The following is a 21,547-nucleotide window of genomic DNA, read 5'->3' as shown; positions in this document are numbered from 1 at the left end:
AACAAAGTTCAAGTTTCAAAATGCCTCTCACTGAAATCAGAAAGGACCCGTTTCAAGTGCTTTTGCATTAAGGCATCGTGGGAAAAATCGTTGAGTACGCGGAACAGCAAGATAGCGCCCTCCCCGTAGCTCCAGGCTCGGGATCTTAGGTCACAGTGCAAAGCATAAAGGGCAGGTGACTATGCAGACGAGCTGCGTGTCAAACAATACTTAATTCTCAGGGACACAAAACGCTTCTCCATAAAAGCTGGGACACCCTAATCTTCCAGGTTCCTCAGGTGTGCATGACAACAGACCATTATCCAAAAATGTGAGGGTCAGAGTGCGCTTTGTTGATGCACAAGATAGAGCATGATGCTCACAGTAAGTCAGCCATTCTTATGCTGACTCTGATACGGATGAATCGTTGTAAACATACAGATTTCCCTGCATTGAAGAGTCTGTCTTTTGTTTGTTCATCTGTTTTGGGGTTTTGTGTGTGTGTGTGTGTGTGTGTGTGTGTGTGATTTCGCATATTAGTGAAATCCTACGGTATTTGTTTCTCTGCCTTAGTTCAGTTAGCATAATTCCCTACCAAAAAAAAAAAAAAAAAACTCTCCAATCCAGAGCACTGATGGTCTCCAGAGGGAGCACAGTGGGTGATGGTGGGGATGTGGGAGAAACAGGTGAAGGGGGTTCAGAGGGACAGCCTCTGGGTGACTCACGGAGATGAAAAGTATAGCACAGGGAATAGAGTTAATCATATTGTAATACACTTCTGGTGGGGAGCATGGAGGAATCTATAGCATTTCGAATCAATATCGCACACCTGAAACTCACAGAACATTGTATGTTAATCATACTCCAATTAAGCAAAAAACAGGTTTCGCCGAGTCACCCCCAGATTGGGGTAATCAATAGATACCATGCCAAGAGAGGACATGCACAGACCAGCCCCTGTGGACCGAACGCCCTGTTCTGCCTTCCCTCCCCCCGCCCGCCCCCAGCTGAAGACCTCCCCTGGAACCTGTCAGCAAAATCATTTACCTTGTTAAATTTCTGCAAAGAAAAGTAGGTTTTGAAACTGACCTCGTGTGCTTTGTTCTGTGAATGCATAGGATGATTTGGCAAACAGAGATGTATCAGACCCTGAAATTTCAGGCAATTCACCTTCGTTTGGTGAACAGTGTTTTAAAAGTACCGAGCGGGGGCATCTGAATGGCTCAGTCAGTGAGGCGTCTGCCTTCAGCTCAGGTCATGATCTTGGGGTCCTGGGACCGAGCCCCACATCCAGCTCCCTGCTCAGCGGAGAACCTGCTTCTCCCTCTCCCTCTCCCCTACACTCATGCTCTCTCTCAAATAAACAGAATCTTTAAGTAAAATAAATAAAAGTACTGACCAGCTGGGATAAATCATGGAAGCTCCATGTGACTCTCTTTCCACGTAAATGAGGGAATCCAAACGTTTGTTTGGGTTCTTACAAGCCCTAACAACCTGTGATTCTAAGTTATTGCCTAATATTATCATGAATAATCCAACAAACTCTATGTTGTATGTGATAAAGGCAATTTAATCATCACCGAGGCAGATTTTTGTATTCCCCCAACTGCAAGTGGATGAAGACGTATCCTTTCCTAGAATCACTGTACCCTGCACTCCATACACTACCCCCACCCCGAAAAAAATAATACATAAAATTGAAATAGCCACAAAGCTTACATAGTATCTACTAGTTTGTCCTGGGAAGCAGGCTGGGGAGGTTGTCAGCAGAGGAGGAGGAGAGGAGGAAGGAAGGGAAGCTCCGGGGAGGATCAGCCCCAGAAGGAGCCACCTGCCTCACCCACCACAGATGGCTGGCAACACCATTAGGGGCACATGCAGTTTGCCGGGTCCTTCCTCCAGGGAGAAGTTGCCAACCCGCAAGTTTGAAGAGAAACCCGAGGAAGCAAAGACCGTGGGTGGCATGACCACCGATAGCTGTTTCAACACCTGGAGACCCAGGGATGCCCGGCAACGTGTCACAAAACGCCCCCGGGCTCCGCGCCTTGCTCCAGGAATGCCCTGAGGCCCCGCAGATGCTGCGGATTTGCAGGCTGAGCCCTGGTTTCTCTGAATGAAACAGCGTATTTGGGGGCGGTGGCGGGGTGTATAGTTTATGGTTTAAATATAGCATTGCAACCCGCTTCCCCTCTTCGTTGTCTCATCCTTAAGTTTAAAAGAGAGAAAAGGTAAACGGAGACCTTGGAAAGGTTTAGCAATAGAACTGTAAGAACCCAAGTTTGTCGCTGTAACTAATACGTTCGCATTTTTACCGATTCTGCTATTACAGAATGCAGGGTACGTTTTGTCTTTTACAAACCTTCAGGGGACGCCTGGGGGGGGCTCGGTCAGTCGGTGAAGCATCTGCCTTGGGTTCAGGTCATGATCTCAGGCTCCTGGGATCTGGCTCCCTGCTCTGTGGGAGTCTGTTTCTTCCCTCTCGCTCTGCCCCTCCCCCAGCTCATGCTCTCTCTTGCCCTCTCTCAAATAAATAAATAAAACATTAAAAAAAAAACTCTTCAGAAACTGCCCACTTCGGCAGCACATACAGTAAAAATCTTCAGAAAGATAGGTTTCCCAATAAAAAGTAAATTATATATACATATGTGAATATACGTGAATACTTATATAATTTATATACTTAAATTATATAGATATCAATCATATATACTGATGTATATTTATATACTTACATATGCATGCTGATATTTTGTATAAAAGATATATAAATAAATATATAAAATATCAGTATACACGTAGGTTTTTTATGTATAAGATATGCATGCATGTTATATATATTTTATATATATATAAAACCAACAAAATATGGTATATATTTTTATATATATCATAAAACACCTTAGCACAAAGTTTAAGTGAGGAAATGTGGGAACTGTTTCATCCTCATAACATGCTACTGTTTGATTTCTACTATGAACCTATATTGTCAGGAGTCTTTTGTTGAGATGCTATTTTTCCCACATTACAAATAACTACCATGACTACCTTCCAGTTTTATTGGGTTGTGTGGGGTTTTTTTGTTGGGTTTTTTTTTTTTTTAAGATTATATTTATTTATTTATTAGAGCAACAGAGTGACCGGGAGGGAGAGGGAGAAAGAATCTCAAGCAGACTCCACGCTGAGTGCAGAGCCCGATGTGGGGCTCGATCTCACCACTCTGGGATCACGACCTGAGCCGAAAACCAAAAGTCAGGCGCTAAACTGAGCCACCCAGGTGCCCCTAGTTTTGTGGTTTTGCAATAACTTTGTTGCCCGTTTCTGCATGCTCTACAATTCACCACCTAGCACTCATTTCACATTGCTTTGTTTTATGCTATAACAACTTCAGTTTTCTCCCACTTTCTGCTCTGCCATTCTAGAATCCCTGCTTTATACAGGGGTCCCCCCCCTCTCTGTGGGAGAAAGGATTCAGGACCTCCCCGTGCATGCCTGAAACGGCAGAGAGTACCAAACCCCACATATAGCAAACACCGCGTACCTATGATAAAGTTTAATTTATAAGTTAGATGCAGTGAGTCCCAATAACTCATAATCCAATAGAACAAGTATAATCACATATTCTAATAGAAGTGATGTGAATGTGGTCTGTCTCTCAAAATACCTTCTTGTCCTCTCCTCACCCTCTGTCGCGTGATGAGGGGAAATGATCCGATGCCCGCCGGGGAAGGTGAAGGGCAGGACGCGGGTGCTGTGACCCGTCCAAGGGGGAGGCTACTGAGCTTCTGATGCGCGGTCAGGAGGAGACGTACCTGCTTCCTCAACACAGGGGACTGCGTTAAAATACCAGGGCTAACTGAAACCCAGGGAAGAGAGGGGAGCACTATATATATGATCTTTCTCTGCACATTTAAGTATTTTTTTAAAAAAGATTATTTATTTATTTATTTATTTGAGAGAGAGAGCACAAGCAGTGGGGGAGAGGGAGAAGAAGCAGCACGCTCCCCGCTGAGCAGCAAGCCCGACACGGGACTCGATCCCAGGACCCTGAGATCATGAGCCGAACCAAAGGCAGATGCTTCACCGACTGAGCCACCCGGGCACCCTCCTGCACATTTAACTATTACTTAATTTTCGTGTAACTTAGACTTTCTCCCTGGGTCTGCTTTACCATTTTCCTCGGAGAGAACTATTTTCTCCTGTGTCACCTGCTGGGGTACACATTTCAGCTACTTACCCTAACCCTGTGCTAACAGACAAAGTCGAATCCAAAGTAAGCTGATGGCCTTAGGGGGGTATTTTTTTGTAATTGTTTTTTTTCCTTCCCCAAATGTCTACTTTCCAAGGATTCTAATTCTCTAATGGCATGAATTCCAAATAATTCTCTGTAATGCGATCCTAACTATTGCAGTTCTTCACACAAAATGAGCTCGGCACGTGCACGATTTACAATATATGTATGCAGGGGGGCGCCTGGGTGGCTCAGATGGTTAAGTGTCTGCCTTCGGCTCAGGTCATGATCCCAGGGTCCTGGGATCGAGCCCCACATCGGGCTCCTGGCTCAGCGGGAAGTCTGCTTCTCCCCCTCCCTCTGACCCTCCCTGTGCATATGCTCACTCTCTCTGACAAATAAATAAATAAAATCTTTAAATATATATATAATATTATATATATATATATATATATATATATATATATATATATATATATATGCAGGTCACTGCTCCTGCAGAGCACACATCCAGCCTGCTGGCTTACGTCTGGGGCACAGGTGTCACCCCAGTGTCCCCTACGCCAGGCAGCCTTCTTGTTGCCAAGGCTTCAGGTCACCTCCCCACCCCGTATGAAACACCTTCACCTATCTGTCCAACTCTAGGACTTGTCCTGTTAACGTAGCGAAAATATAACAGTATTACCATCTTCATCTGAAAACTATAAAATGAACCTGACTTCTAATATTTAAGCTCATGGCCCTGGTGATTTTGCCTTTATTTGAGAAAGATTTATCAACATTGAATTAAGCCATTATTTTGTAACAGTGAACATAGGACATGAGAGATTAAACACACACACACACACACACACACACACACACACACACACACACACACACACACACACACTAGAAGGGAGATTCTGATATAAAACTTCCTTGTTCTTAATCATAAGACTTTGGTTCATGTTTTACTGTTTCTACCCACCCCACACAATGTTTTTTTTAAATTTCTATGAAAGAGGCGCAAAATGGCACTGTTAAATGGATTGTCATATGGATAATAAACAACATAGTCTTTCTAGCCTCCAACAGATATTAAATAAATAAATGTAATGGGGGGGGAGAATAGCAGGATTATTTGTGCAGATTTACCCTGACAATTGAAACACTCTCAAGGAAACTTCGATTCTCTTAGTTCTTCTTTCTGCTCTGTCAATAAAATATAATACAAGGATTCTCAACATAGTGCTGTGATGATCGTTATGTAATTTGGGTTAACACTCATTACAAAGAATCTCAAATTATCTGTCACGTCCCTGAGTCCATTAGCACGAGGCTCCCCACGTCCTTAATGTGCCTGTCTTCAGGGTAAAATTCAAGAGAGGGGTATGACAGGTGAGGTTCTCCCAAATTAGTTGAGCTGGGATCCTCCTCAAGAGAGAATCTCGGATTCAGAACTCTTTCCATCAACTGCTATCACTCTTGCATGATTTTTGAAAGAACTGCCACAAGGGAAAACCTTTCTCTGGGAAAATGTCGTCTTGCCCATCTGAGTGACGAGTGACCTTTCTCTGGGACAATGTTGTCTTGCCCATCCAGGCTGGTGCGTGAAGCTAAAAGACCTCACGTGGTGGAAAAAAGAGAGTCCAGCTAGGGTGGTGCAGTACGAGCTGATTATCTGTGATTTTTCAATTTCTGAGACTCAGGGACAGGAGGAGTCAAGGCGCTGCTCACCCCTTCGGGATACTGACAGAGTGAACAATTGCCTGTTGATTTTTATAATGACCATAAGGAAACGGCGGGGATCGACGAGAACATGTCCACCACCGAAGGCTCATACAACCAGCACAGGAAAAATGTCTCCGGAGCCTGCCGTTCTTGGTGGAGTCAAAGTCCTCTGCTTTATGCATGTGTTTACTCATAGATTTGCCGAAATTAAAATCAGCGTTTTACAAATACAGGGTTTGACAGCTTTTAAAAAGAGACCCAGCCACACACATATGGCAAGAGAAGGATTCTTTTAGATTGTCATGGAAACTCTTTGCCGTTACGATTTGCTACCGTTTCCTGACGATTTGATCCCTGCCTCTTATCTAGCTAAGTTTATGATTCCTTCAGCCCTTTAAGGACCAAAGAGATCGCATTACTCCCCAAAACAGAAGAGAGCTAGGAAGCAGGGGGGGCAGGGACAGAAGGGGAGAACCCGTAATACACACCACAAATGGGAGGGAGTGATACATCCATGACCCAAAGAGCTTAACCACGTTCTTTTTTTTTTTTTAAGATTTTATTTATTTATTTGACAGAGAAAGAGAGACAGCGAGAGAAGAGACACAAGCAGAGGGGTGGGAGAGGGAGAAGCAGACTCCCCACTGAGCAGGGAGCCCGACGTAGGGCTCGATCCCAGGACCCTGAGATCATGACCTGAGCCGAAGGCAGATGCTTAATGAACGAGCCACCCAGGCGCCCCTTAACCACGTTCTTATGAGCATTCACACCCAGGGGTTTTTGAGAGTTTTGGCATATTCCCAATTCGTCTCCTTACTACCAGCACTAAACTTACGCCCCAGCCTATAACTGGCATATAGTACATGTTCAATCAAATAGCTCAAGGGAAGAAGGCAAGAGCAAACACAAGATACAAACCTCTAGTGCAGGAAGAAGCTAGTTTTCCAGAAAAACACAGAAATACCTTAGTCACGCAATTTCTTTCCTGCCAGGGCTCACTAAGGAGCTCCATTCCTGAGTCTACCATATTGGTTTTTCATGTTGAGCAAGGCCACCAAGAGACCAAGTCAACAGAACCTATCACACGGTGGGCAGAGAGATGCACAGACCGGGTGCCGGGGCCACCACCACCCACATGCTCATGGCCGTCTTTCCCGCCCACATACCAATAGATAGTCACAGTCTTTTTTGTATGGTATGCTTTTTTTTTTTTTGAATATTGTTGACACACAATTAGTTTCAGGTGTTCATAGTCTTTTTGAAGAGGAGCAGAAGTTGTCTACCCATCCAAGCAGGAAAGATGCATGGCTAGCCACATGGACCCCCTGACAGAAGAGGTTCCAAAAGGTTCACAAAAGCACACAAGATATGAATTAATTACATTTCCATTAGTACTGCAATATGCTTGCCCCCACATGCGTGCAGTAACAGATCTTCCAAGCTGTAGCTTCTGTGGACCATTAAATATCGATACTGTGGACCAGCCTGGAAACCTACTCACAACATACGATACTTTCTTCTGGAAAATGCAAGACTGTCTATCTACCTAGATCTACAAATGTACTATATATTTACAGTAATTTTTGATACAGTAATTTATTATGTAGGCTATATATTTACATAAAATTATAAAACACATAATTGTGTATATATATATATCTATGTCTACATGAATTCATTCATCAAGATATCTAAAGCTAAAAAAAGATATATAAAAGCTTTCCAATGAATTGTGAAATATACCAAGTTTAGATGATGAAGGCTTTCTTCATCAATTACATAAATTGAATGTAAATACAATTATATAAATGGATAGCATATAAGTACAGTCATGACTGTATATAAATGTAATCCTATATACTAGTAATTGTATACATTTTTAAATGAAATTTGGCTAGTTAAATGATGTAAGGTTTCTAGATACGATTTGCCAATAAAATTATTTTATGCGAGAAACAGCTCATAGTTGGGGCTCCTGGGTGGCTCAGTCGGTTGAGCGTCTGCCTTCGGCTCAGGTCATGACTCTCCCCCAGGTCACGCTCTCTCTCTCAAATAAATAAATAAAATCTTTAAGAAAAGAAAAAGGAAACAGCTCGTAGTTATGTTGTGGCTTTAACTGTCTAGAGGCCACTCATGCCTACACGCTAACATACTGATGTGCTGGGGACCTAAGTGTGTTTGCAGTCTTGTAATGTGGAATCCTATTTCCAAAGACCTCGTGTGCAGTGGTGGAGTGACAAGCCAGGAGAGCCCAGCATCCTGCACGCATTCACCTTCCCCGGTGACCGTCAGCTGGGATTTCTCAGTGCCTCGCCGGTAGGCGCCACATGAAGGAACAGTCCGTGCGGAACGGGAATGCAGAGGAGTTCTGCAGGAAGGGAGGGACCCAAGACCATAAAGAGACTATTGTGAGTGTCTCAACTGTTGCGGCTTCAAGCTTCTGGGTGTTTATGAAAGGAATCACTGGGTTTCTCTTCTGTGCTAACACAATGCCACAACGTTTCAATGGCCACAGCCTCTCCACAGAGCCCCTGTGGCACCAAACAAATAAAGGGCAAGGCAGATAAAAGGGTGATGGGCTTAGCCTTTTCAAACGAGGGCCCAGTTTGGTCCGTGGAGAAATGGTGCATTTCTCCATCCCACTATGCAAGAAGCTACAAGATCGATGTCCATGAAGGGGTTTGCATCTTATTGCAATGATCATATAGATGATTTCACCATTAACGTGGGTGATCGATAACTTGTTAGGAAATATGGCTCCAATTAGGAGACAAAACTTCAAGGACACATGGAGAACGTGGATAGTTGCCCCTAAATACATACTCTCCGTTTATTTAGGTCCCATTATGGATGAACGTCTTCATCCTCAAATGAGGAATACTCACAAGTGCTTTGTAGGTCACTCACATGACGAATATTTCAATATGACGTATGATTGGTACATGATGAAGAGGAGGCACAAAAAATGGGGAAAATGGGACACAATCACATCTTTCCTTCTAGTATATTTTGTGTGGGTGTAATGTGTTGCACTGGCTGAAAAAAACATTTTATGCAAGAAAAAGCTCTTGGCAGGGCACCTGGGTGGCGCAGTCGGTTAAGCATCTGCCTTCAGCTCAGGTCATTCATGATCTCAGGGTCTTGGGATCAAGTCCCGCATCGGGCTCTCTGCTCAGTGAGGAGTCCGCTTCTCCCTCTACCCCTGCCTCTGCATGCTCAATCTCTCAAATAAATAAACAAATCTTAAAAAAAAAAAAAAAGAAATAGCTCTTGCTTATGCTTGTGCATCTGGGCATCTGTGTGTATATAAACACACACGTTTCAATTATTACCACATTCCTTTAGACCACAAGGGCATATCTGACTGGTACCGACAACGCATTTGTTTAAAAAAAAAAAAAGTGTTTATTTTTCTGTTTCGCCCCTAGTGCATTCATAGCTATCCTTAAGTAGGAAGCATTTGCAAACAATGAAGGCACATGATCTCAGGGGGTTCTGGTCTCCACACTCCACCCCATTGTTCCTGAGAGCAACACCCATTCAATGCCGCAGGCCATCCAAGTAATGCAACATGCGTCCGTGCCCCAGTTCTGAACCAAGCCTTGCTGATGTTGAAATACGAAACAAGGAAAACGACACCGAGAGCAAATCCCATCAGAGCCATGGGAACAGAGCAAGACACCTTTGCCACACTTTGCAAAAATGAGCATCAACCTTCAATGCTGTTTCCCGTGAGTGCTACTCAGGGTCATTAACCCTGGTTCTTTTTTTAAAGGATCCAAAACCTAACCAAGAAATGCAACTTCAAACTAATCAAGTCGTTTCTTTTTATTGTCCAAAGAGAGCAGGCAAGGTTCCACACTTTAAGAAGTGCACTTTGCAAAATATGTATCCTTTGCTCCTCCTGGGCAAAAAAAAAAAAAGCACAAGCAACCAGAAACACAAAAGGCAATGGAGCCTAGAGGAGGAGTGGACTGATTGATGCCTGCAGGTATGTAACATAGTCAAATTCCAAAACTCATAGAGTGAAATGCTGGTTGCCAGGGGTTGGGTAAAGCGAGAAATGGGCATTAGGAATCAATGGGCATTAAGCTTTCAGCTAAGCCAGGTGAGTAAATTCTAGAGATGAGCAACACAACCTTGTACCAAGCGTCAGCAATACTGTGTTGTTCGCTGAAAAGTTTGCTAAGAGGGAAGATCTCAGCTTCCATGCTCTTACCCCAACAAAATAAAATTTAAAAATGCACCTGGAATGATAACTTCAAGATACAGGGTCTCATCATCCCATGAGGAATTAGCCTCTTGAAACCAGAATGCTCAGCAACATTAACATGCAGAACCAAGAAGGTCCCATTGTAATCCCAAAATAGAACTCAGTTACTGTAGGGAATCCCTATTTATAGAACATACATTTTAAATAAAGCCACCCAAACAAAACTCTGGATAATTCCCACACATTTCCAAACAGCTGTGAAAGCACATGCCATTTCATTAACACTATCCTGAATAAAGATCTGTCTCCTGGAGATTTATTCCAATGAGGTTTTAGGCTTTATGCTTCCTCATTTCCTCCCTAAATTATACAACGATCACTCTTTTCCCCTCTGGAATCAGTTCAATACAACCTCATCTTAGTCCATAGTTTATGTTCATCGGGGTTTGGTTTGTTTTCCTTCAGGTACCACCTCTGGGAGGAAGGAGCGGGGGTTGGGGCGAGATAAGAGGATCGTTCGGGGAAACTGGCCAAATTTGTGGAGGCAGGTGGAGCTCAGGTATGCATACACCCGCAACAGGTGAACTCAGCGCTCAGTGTCTGGAGTTGGAAGACAGCCCTAAGAGGACTGGCTATGCCCTGCTACCCACCTTCCGTTGCTGTGAGTTTATGAGCCTTTTATTTATCTTTGTTTAGTTATAACCGCTGCAGAGAGAAAAGCTTCGCATGCATGTTTGCAGAAAGGCCATCAACAGCAAAATGGCAAACGTCTCGGCTGCACCAGTTGATTTCTAGCCCCTGCTCATTTCTGCTCTTCTATTCTCCCCAAGAGAAGGAGGGTTTCCCATCCTGCCATTCACGAAGCAAAGAACAGTGGAGGCTTTGAAAGGCCCCATGTAGGTTGTTTAGAGAAAAATGACAAAACTGGAAAATATTCATTGAGCGAATGGCCCATGAATGAGCGCACAAGAGATGACCTAATTGCCTACGACCACGTGGCCTTCACCTCGGAGATTCTCACTTTCTCTCCCTGACCGGGCAAACGCAGTCTATTGGATCGGAAACTGGTAGCTGACAAGTTTAAGAAATCAGCTGTTACAACATAGAAAGCACAGTCTTGTCTTGACATCATTATTATCATTTAACGTAATTAAGTAGAACATGAAGTCTCTTCTCAAAGGATACGGTATCCAGAAAAAAAAAAAAAATAAATTGCACCACTGGTTTAAACTAACCCCTGAACATATTTTTCTCATTTGGGAATATAACATATATTGTTAAGGCGGAAAACATTATAGAAAGGACACAGACTGGTTTATATACAAAAAAGAAAAGTGTTCCTTACACTTGAAATCAGCATACTAACATCAGCTCTCCCCATGTTTTAACCAAAGAAGCCTATTTGCAGAGTGAGGATTTAGGGACTTAAAATATGTTTATCTTGAAACTTCATTGGAATAAAATAAATTCCATCAACAAGTTGCATTACTGACCATAATTAACCACATACTCAATGTTTAAAATATGGAGCTCCAATTAAAATGAGAGAATCCTAAACAGAGGCCGGATCCCATGCACACTTGAATGTTTACTTTTGTGAAAACCATCTCCAGGCTTTTTTTTTTTTTTTTTTTTTTTTTTTTGTGGTCTGGGCATAAGAGCGCCTATATTCTAAAGAGTTCTGAAAAAGACCCTTGCACATTCTGAAAGCAATGTAACAGGCTTAGTAAGCACGCTATCTTTGTGCAGAGACCAGAAGCTTTCCACAAATTACTACAAAGAAAACCAAATGAAAAGGCCAAGTTCAGAAATAAAGAAAAACCCCCATATACTTATCATTAGTCTACACATTCCATGACAAAAAAATAATAAAATAAAATAATGAACTTTTGACAATCCTCAAGTTCATTCACTTGCAAATTTAGCAACAGCTCCGTACCTGCACCTCCTGTGGCAATCAGTTATGCATCAAGTATCTTTTTCTATTCTTAGATTTGAGTAAAAATTAGCTGGATCGCTGGCCAAACCTACATTCAGCATTATTTGTTTAAGAAAAAAAAAAAAATACAAAGGAAAGCAACAATTCCTTTACCCAAGGAAAATATGTCAAAACACCTTAAAGACGGCATCAAAGAACAGCTATTATTATGAAAATACAATTATCATTCAATTCCTGCTCCAAATCATTCTGGCTTCCCAAAGAACACAACCCTCTCATTTGAATAAAGTGATTTAAAACTGATGAAGTAATTTTCCACTTGCTACAACTGGTCCTGATCATTTTTTTACACGTCAAGGATGATACTCTTGAAAACTGCCAAATCTACAAATATATCCCATACATATAAGCCATATATATATATATATATACAGTATATATATACATATTGGATTTCCTTGGATAACACAATTCTGGAAGTCTAATCTGAAAAAAAAAATATATAGTTGCAGAACCCTCCGTGAAATTCTTATGTTCTCGATATGGGGACAAATACAAATACAAAATCCAGATTTTTTTTTTTTTTTCTGGAAATAAGGGATGGATGCAACAATGTGCCATTAACCGTCTGTCTGAGATTTTCACAACTGCTGTTAACCCCTTCCTACAGACAACTGAAGGCATGGAACACTTCTCCACTCTGCCCCCCCGTCCCGCTCCCCACCGCCCCCACAAAAGTGCAGATTTCTGTGCAGTCTGCTCATTTCTCCGCGCTCTGCCACCCTCTAGGAAACCGGTTAAGCATCTCCCTTCCAACCGTGGAGCTCGGTTAGCGGCTGCTGTTGGTTTGTTCTGATGGAAAGTCAGATCTTTTTTCTTTCCTGGTCATTTAATTTAATTTCTGGCCGAAGGATATACCTACCAATGGTCTTCACCTGGCCCTTGCGTATTGGCTGCGGAACGCCCACACAGACTGGAAATTCTGCATCACGATAACTAGGTCTCCCCAAACTTTTTCTTTTCCTTTCTTTCTTTTTCTTTTCTTTTTCTTTTTTTTTTTTTTTTTTTTTTTTTTTTGCTTCTCTGCGTCCCTCAAATCCTGCTAAGTGCTGACTCCGGGCAGGGACCTCGCTCGCCCCACCTCTCACTAGAAGACAGTTAATGCAACGCGCCCTGGATGTGGGAGCCGATCCAGCGATAGATCCCTTCCAAAAACCATAGGATATGAGCACATAAAACCGTCCCCCCCCTCCACAACTGACCAAATAGGGGGAAAAAAAAAATCCAATCAAAAGAAGAATCCATACTACCACCTTGTGGACTCTGCTTGCAAGAACAGCACCTGCTAGGTTTAAGAAGCCCCCACCCAGCAGCCCTCACCCCCAAATTTCTTAAGTTGGGTCCAAAAGACAGATTGGGATCCGCGGTGCTCGCTCGCCCCAGTCTCGCCGGCGCGCTCGGGTTAACGCAGTCCGCGCGCACCCGGCGCCCGGCCCGAGCTGCGGCCGGGACACACCGCGGGGGCCGGCACCCCAGCCACCCCCGGGCCCCCTAACGCTGCCTGCTGCATCCCCTCCCCCCCGACCCCTTTAATAAATAGAAAGAGACCCGCACCTGCCGGTCGGTTCAGAAGAAGGAGTCAGAGCAAAGACAACCCGCAACCAAAAAAAAAAAAAATAAAATAAAATAATAATAATAATAAAGGGAGCAAGCCTTTGCTGGGTCAGGGGCGGGAGGGATGCGGAGGACGTCCTCCCCGCGCCCCTCGCCCTCCGAGCGGGACGCGCGCTCCCAGGTGGTCCCGCGGGCCCGGGGGTGCGGGGGTCCGAGCGCCGCCGCCCCCGCCCCGGGGAAGAAAGGGCGCTGTGTCTGGCGGCGAGCAGGCGCCGGAATGGTGCGCCCGGGCCCAGGGTTGCGCGCCGCACGGGGCCCCGAACCGGGCGCTCAGACCCCGGGGCCGGCCCGGGAGACCCGTGCCGAGGATTCCGAGCCCGCGCGCCCGCCAAGGGCCGAGGGAGCCGGGGCAGGGTCGGGGGGCGCGGGCGGGGAGACGGGGGGGCGTCCAGCAGGCAGCCAGGCAAGCGCGCCCGGGGAGGCGGCGGGCGTCCGGGAGGGCGGGCGGGGGAGGAGACAGCCGAGGGGTCGGCTCCTGCGCGCACCACCGCCAGCCCCCGATCCCCTCCGCAGGGTCTGCGGCCGAGCGACACTTCCCCCCACCACCCACCCCCGCCCGCCCGCACGTCCGCAGGTCGGGCCACGCGGGAGCCGGCGCAGGCTAAGGGGCGCCGCCGCGGCCTGGGGGAGGGGGCGGGACTCAAGTTCACCGGCTGGCTTCGGGGTCTCACAGCCCCTCGCCCACTCCCCATTGCGCCCCCACCCCCGCCTCGGGCAGCCGGGGGCCGGATTTTTTGCGATCAGCTCTGCCCACTGGAGTGGGAGGGGGGCCAGGCCGAGCCGCGCGGGATTGGGGGTGGGGGTGGGAGAAATCGGCCGCGAATGCCGGGGGGGGGTGGCAGGAGGGAATTTGCAGCGCGGGACGGCGGAGAGCTTTGGGATGGGGGTTTGTACTAGGTTGCCCGAGGCCATGGGGGGGCCCACATATCGGAATCGACTCCCCGGACTCCCCACCTCCAGCACAGGCCAGGGTACCGGCCGGCCGTGCGCCCCGCGAGCTCTGCTCCCGGGAACCGGGTTCTCTGTGGGCAGCGACTTGGGGTCTGCATCCCCCTGAGACCCGGGCTGGGGCGCCCGGCGCCGGTCCCCGCAGCTACCAACTTTTGTGGTCCTGCAGACGAGCAAGCCGCGCGGGGATGGTGCTCGCCAGGCAGCTGCGTGCCCCCCGAAAAGGTCCAGGCCAGACCCAAAGGCTCCCGAAGCAGCAAAACACCACCCTCCCCCCGCTTAACTCCGCTTGCTTCCCCCCTACCCACACGCACGGGAAAAGGGGGGCATGGAGCCTGCTCCCCAGCTTTGCAGAAACAGCTCGAAGCTACCGTCATTTGGTCTCCACCCGGGGTCTCCGGCGCGCCCAGGTCGCTCCCCAGCAAAGCCCAGCCAGGTCCTAATCAATCACGTGCGTTATTTCGTGCATCACATCACCCGTCATCTTCTACGAGGCCAGCAGACGATGGAGGAAAAAAAAAAATCGCTTAATGCAACCCCAGCCAAGCCTGTTTTCCTTTTTTCTCTCTGGTTAACCCCCCCCCCCGGCCAAAAAAAAAGCACCCCAGGAGGTGGTAGCTGAGTTTCCTTAAAGAACAAGGGGGGGGGGGGCAGGGAAAAACAAAACAAAACAAAACAAAAACAAACAAAACAAAAAAAACAAAAAAAGCCCGTGGTTGCTCACAGTCTTCCAGAAGTAGTCTTGTCTGTGTATCTCCAGTCCCGGTTTGCAGAGAACTGGCACTGAGCTCCTGCTCTCCCCCTACTGCAGATAAATTTTTTTCCTCCTCTCCCCGCCACACTCTTCTGTTTATTTGTATGTAAGACAGCGCTACTTTGTAAACACATCACACACGGCCCCAGAGCCCTTCAAATAGCTGATTGCCGCAAAATGCTTCCAAACCAAGGGGGTCCCAAATTTTTCTTTCTTTCTTTTTTTTTTTTTTTAAGTGAAAAGGAAAAAAAAATCAAATGTTTCTGTGGAGCTGTGCATGAAGCTGACAGAGGACGCGCCACACATATATGTCCACCCTCCCACCCACACCTAAGAAATGGAGCGGCAGATGGGAGAAAAGTCTTGTTCGGATTTCCAAAATAAAATGAAAGAAAAAATGCTGGATGAAGTGAAGCTCAAGCGCCTTTGGTGAGGCTTTTGCTGGGGAGAGCACACACAAGTCCGAATGTTTAAAAGGCTTTAAAAACGCATCAGTAACCCAGAGACACGTCTTAAAACGGCACCTACCTTAGTCGTGGAAAAGCTGCATTAGCTGGGGCTGCTCTTTTTAACACGTCCAGATTTTTCTAGGGAAACCCTGGCTGAGGGTAGGATTCGGGAAGGCTGTGTTCCATCCAGGAGCTGGTGCTTTCTCGAATTCCCCACCAGAGCTGCTCCTCCAAAGGAATGTGGGGACCACCGCCGCGGCCGTTTGGAGGAAATTCGTTGTTTCGGCCCTAAAGAGTCAGAGGAAAAAGCAACCGAGTCGTAGCAGGAAAGGGCAGAGCGAGGTCTGAATAAGAGCTCTGTGCTGAGAGACAGAGACGGGTCTGCAAGGAAAAGGGGAGATTGAAGACAGAGCTCCTGATGTCTCCCCGATCCCCCTCTGCTATTGGACCAAACTGAATGAAATTTACAAAGCCAGCAACCAATAGATCTCCGCACTCGGTCCCAACAGAAACCATCCACAGCTACAAGGGACTGCGAAGCGCCGCTAATCCCAGGGCAAACCAGCTGTGGCAGAGATCCCCGGGGCCGGGGTGGCGAAACAGGTGAGCGCGTCACACTGGGCCACCATGCCACCACGGGGCGCGCAACGAAGCTGGCTCCCTGGCTGCTCGGCTCTCCTCCACCCCGAACACGCTACAGTATTTGCAAACATCTTTAACTCTTGGAGGGTTTGCACTGCCAGGGCACCAGCAGAGAGGAGCTATTCCCTGTGGTCAGGCTCACAAATGCGTTACTGTTCGGGGTGGTGGTGTGGCTATATTGGGAAGCAAGAGTATTTTTTTTTTTTTCCCCCGGGCACCAAATTGCAACGGAAGGTCTGTAAAGGACAGAGCCTCCCTGATGCCCAGGTGATGGGTCGATAGCTTTTGTTGGTTTCTTTTCTGATACAGTCATGTTTTTTTTTTTGTTTTTTTTTTTTTTTTTTTTTTTTTTTTTTTTACAGTCATGTTTTTGATGGATACAACCCTGGAGGTGTTGCTAGGATTTGGCCAGTGATTTTTAAATAGCTCATCTTTGCTTCCAGGGTCCAGGAGTTTATCTTTTCCTGGCCAACTCCAACTTTAGTGATATGAGCTGGTATTTATCATTGGCTTGGAAAGAGCTGGCTCTGCATGGGCAATGTCTGAAGTCCCTAAGTGATAAGTCAGGGGACACGGTGTAGTGTGGTGGCTAAAACTACCTTGCTTGGGCTCAAGCTGCGTATGACCTCAGGCATGGGTTTAAATGTTCTGTCTCTGTCTCTACATCCGTAAAATGGAGAAGATAGAAGTAAGGACTTCCTCGCATCATCGTGATATGAGCTGGGTTAACACAAGGACTCTACGTGCAAGAAGCTCTAAATTAATGCTTGCTTTTCTTAAAATTATTTCACAGGCCCAAGAATTTATTTATTAAAGGAAAGAGATACTGTCCCTTACCCAAAGGACATCCTCACTATTGCTTCTGCACTTAGACGACAAACAGAGGCATCCAACCAGCACTCAGTATTTGCTATGTTGGGATAATTAGGGATTCCTCACACGTTTTGAGAGAGGAACTCACGGTGGGGCGGGGGGGGTGGCCAATAAAGGGGAAGGTGATGCATACTGAGTCAGGGGACCCACGTTGATGTTTGACGTCTACCCTTGCTAGCTTTGACATATTGGAAAGTCTGTCATATTCTGTGAATCCGAGAGATTACACCTGTTAAACAGTAATTAAAAATCGGTCTTTGTGGGTTTCTGGGGATGATTAAGTGAGATACTATGTATGAAAACACCTTTTATCAAAAAGATGTATACAAATACATAGGCCTGCATATATAGAAGAACCTTATATATGTTTTATACAAATATATTTTTCTTCCATTATTGAATAGCTATCTAAGATCCAGTAACACAATAGTATTGCTAATAAATACGGCCTCTCCCCCAAATCAGTGACCTATATGGATATCAGTACAAAAATATAGATGTAGACATATGTGTTTCCCAAAGCAAAGCTTAGAAAAGAGCCTCCACTTAACACAATAGTTTATAGGAGGCTAGAAAGTCATTGGCTTTGCCAAGAATGTATTAATTAATTGACTGATTTATGAATTCAAGTATTTGTTGGGCACAGGCATGATCCTAAGCACTGAAAATGCATTTGTGAGTAAGTCACACCCATTTGTTTTTGAAGAAGCATATGGTCTGGTGGGCAAGGTAGCCAAGAGGTCAGAAAAGGAAATGATTACAAGGTGTGGAAAAAGTCCTCTGATGCATGAGTTCATAGGGATCCGTAGAGGTGGAAATGCTGAAGGAAGGGTCTTTCTTTGAAAGAGAAGTAAGTAGTCATGGTTCAGATGCAGAAGTTGAGAAAAAAAAAAAAAAAAGCTACGGAAAGACCGTGGATAATGCATATCATCGACTACCTGCAGGTGGGGATTGGAAGCAGAGGGGGTGTGGTGTGAGCAGGGCACGGAGTGTGCAAACAGGGAGCTGAGACAGGAGAGTGAAGACGTGTCCTGAGACCTATGTATGGAGGATGCCAAATACCATGCTGAACAGACGGAATTTATCCCGTTGACAGCTGGGCACCGATAACATCGTATAAGCCACAGTAGGAGACAAAGAATGAGATTTCCATTTTAGGACAATCACAATGGAGAATGAGTTGGAGGGGACAAAACTCTGAAAGCAAAGGAGGTATTTTCTGAGTCTCTCGGGAAGGGTGAATGTCCTAGAGAAATGTCCTGAATAATGGAGGGAGAGGAGTGAGAAGAAGGAAAAAGGAAAGGAATACAGCCATTGATATGGGTGTAGGAAAGGTCATGTCTAAATACATTCAGGCAGCATAAAAAAAAGTGAACTTGGAGAGGGAGAGCTTGGATCCATGGGTAAGATCTTAATGTCTGTCTTAGTGTGAGCGGTGGGTTGGTTGAGTAGCAGACCTGTTTCCTGAGATCTGTTACCTGGTCTGAATGGTCTTATTAAGCTTTAACAAAACACTTAAAAAAAAAAAAAAGGCTCAGGCCCCAGGGGGAAAAGAAATAGTTAAGCAGACTGAGTAATTATTTTAAGAAAAAGTGAATGTGTAATTGTATGAGTTTATAATTTTCCCTAATCCTCATCACATGAGACCAGGGTCAGAGGAGGAAGAACCAAACACACCGGCTCTTAACCTGTTGGGAGAACAGACTGTAATGTGGTGAATGGAGTTGGAAAGATTTAAATCCAGAATTCTTGGAGAGCTAAGGGTATAATTCTTTATGCTCGCATTTGAAATCTAATTGTGCAGTATGGCGAGATGGAGAAACAGGTCGTGGAAAGATACAAAACCATAGCGTACAAAGAAGGGCCATTGACATGAACTGAGCCTGGCCCAGAGACATGGAAGAACCTGACAAATAATCTCTCCTGTACCATTGCTCTTCTTGATGATTCCATCTTGTTGTCTCCATCAACCACATTGTGGGATAATGTTTGTGCTCCTGTGGGGTTGTTGACGCAATTAACCCTAAATGCAGTCTTGGCTAAACCAGGTGCACCGTTGCAATACTACTAATTCATGACTCAGCTAATACAAGGATTCAAACAAAACAGAAATATGATGAAGTAGAACAATAACTATTAATGTAATAGTAATATGTACTATTTGATTAATTGCCACACAGTACTGGAGATATAAATACGTATAATATACAAGAGGCTTAAAATCTAAAAGGGTGTTAAATCAGTAAAATCCAAGGTAATATGTGGTATATGCCTTCTTAGAAGGATATGAGAAGCGTAGCGTGCTTCCTGAAGGGAAGATGAGAAAATCTTTCATATATAAATAAGGTTCTTCTGGGGCATTGGAGAGCAGAGGTAGGAAATCATTCCAAGTAAACAAAGTCTGGAAGAGAGCAATGGACGCGGAGTAGACAGAGGTTCTGAAAGTTCAAGGTGCCTAAGGAGCCACCTTGTTAGCTTGTTCCATGCTCTTGGAACTCAACGCTGAGGATCCAGCTTTAGTGGGTCTTAAGTTAGCTCTAGGGACCTGCATTTCTAGGGACACTTTGCTAAGTGAATCTTTTGTAAGAAGCCTTTAAATTAAACCATGAACATACTAATGGTGGTGAGTTGATGGTAGGTTCATAGCATTCATGAAGAAGAATAATGAGACATTGGTCAGACCAAGTTATGGAGGGTTATGGACATCCATTGACTGGAATCATGGCTGACGTTAGCTCACAAGAGGCACAGGTTTCCTTTCAGGGAGTTTACCCTGAAGCATTTTAGGGTATGGCTTCATTTTAGGGACGGCTTATAGCAGGAACATTCTAGAACAGGAGAGCACGGGTAGTAATCTTTTGTAGCATTCATAAACTGAGGTGGTAATGGTAAAAGTTAAAACCAAGAGGTGGGTGGAATAACCATTATAAGACTTGAAATCCTAGAAATTGGTTAACAATGGGCTGGGACCTTAGGAAAAGATGGCCTTGATGTTGCAAGATGGAAAGGCTAAGATAAATGATAATATGCAAAACCACAAGAAGTTGAGTGGGAAGAAAACGGAAGACTTTGACTTGAGATCCTGACAGAGCCTGTCAATGTGCTTGGCACACAGACCTTGGAAGACTGAGATTTGACAGGAATAGGAAGCTTGGAGTAGGGTCAATAAATCTGACGGAAGACCCAGTGCATGGGATACTTGAAGTTTTGGCGTAAAAGAGAGAAAGTGTTAGCTTGAACGGAGAGACGGGTCTTTGGAGGAACCGACTTTGAAGTCGGCATGCAAATGGCAGTCTGAGCACGAAGAGCAGCTTGGTCCCACCTGGCAAAGCAAGGTGTGGTATGGAATTCAAGGGAGGAGTTTCAACTCCCGAAGGAGTGGACAGGAGTCAACTGTGTGTGCAGAGCTGCAGAAATTGCAGAGATCGTGATGGGGAAGATGTGAGAGCACCCTTGCTTTGGGGAATCAACAGATTATTGACAGGCTTCCGCTGAATGTTGTAGGCAGATTCATGAGCGGGGTCCTGATGAGGAGATTGAAACCATGGGCGTAGTCTTACAATGAAGTGGGGAGGGGGGGCACGGAAATGATATGACAAATTCAGAGGTAGGGGGATTGAGGTGGGGTTGTTTTAAAGTAGTTTGCTGATTGCTACTCTTATTCATTGATTTAATGAACGCGCATCTGAGAATGGTTGCTTATTCCAAGAACTCTTTAAAATACCAAGGATGGAAAAATAAGACATGGTCTTTGCCCATAAGTAGTTAATTCTGAAATATTTTTAATCAACGGCCTTTCTTATCAATACAACTGTCCCACTTTATTTTTACGTATTTATTTATTTATTGTATTTTTTTTGCACCCATTTACCATTGTAGACATAATCTTGGAAAAAAAAATCTCTGCAACATTATGATGGTAAATGCTTTGGGTGGTCACAATTACATGAGACCACATCAGAGCATGAATTTTAATAAGTTCGAGAAAGGATAGGATATGAAATAATTTTCACATGATAGATGATAGATATACAATAGACAGAGATTCAGACATATATATTACATATAATAAATAAAACTGGATTTCATAATGTACTTAATTTATTACAAAATATTTAAGCAGTAGTATTCCTAA

The 21,547-nt window shown here is 45.0% G+C and overlaps 1 protein-coding gene across 6 annotated transcripts in view; it reads right to left on the bottom strand.

Annotated features, from left to right (window-relative positions):
- NLGN4X (neuroligin 4 X-linked) overlaps positions 1-16,401 on the bottom strand; it is a 280,407-nt gene extending 264,006 nt beyond the window's left edge. The window contains exon 1 of one of the 6 annotated variants that reach the window (XM_027609210.2): positions 15,977-16,401. The gene's annotated coding sequence lies outside the window, so the exon portion shown is untranslated. Of the gene's footprint in view, positions 1-12,994; positions 13,220-15,008; positions 15,139-15,418; positions 15,535-15,976 lie in introns of those variants that run through there. The other 5 variants (XM_027609215.2, XM_027609212.2, XM_027609214.2 and 2 more) reach the window with 5 other exon arrangements.
- Between the last annotated feature and the right edge of the window lie 5,146 nt (positions 16,402-21,547).

The sequence above is a fragment of the Zalophus californianus genome, chromosome X (genome assembly GCF_009762305.2).
Source record: "Zalophus californianus isolate mZalCal1 chromosome X, mZalCal1.pri.v2, whole genome shotgun sequence".
Taxonomy (NCBI): Eukaryota; Metazoa; Chordata; class Mammalia; order Carnivora; family Otariidae; genus Zalophus; species Zalophus californianus.
This window is presented reverse-complemented; position numbering and strand designations above follow the sequence as displayed.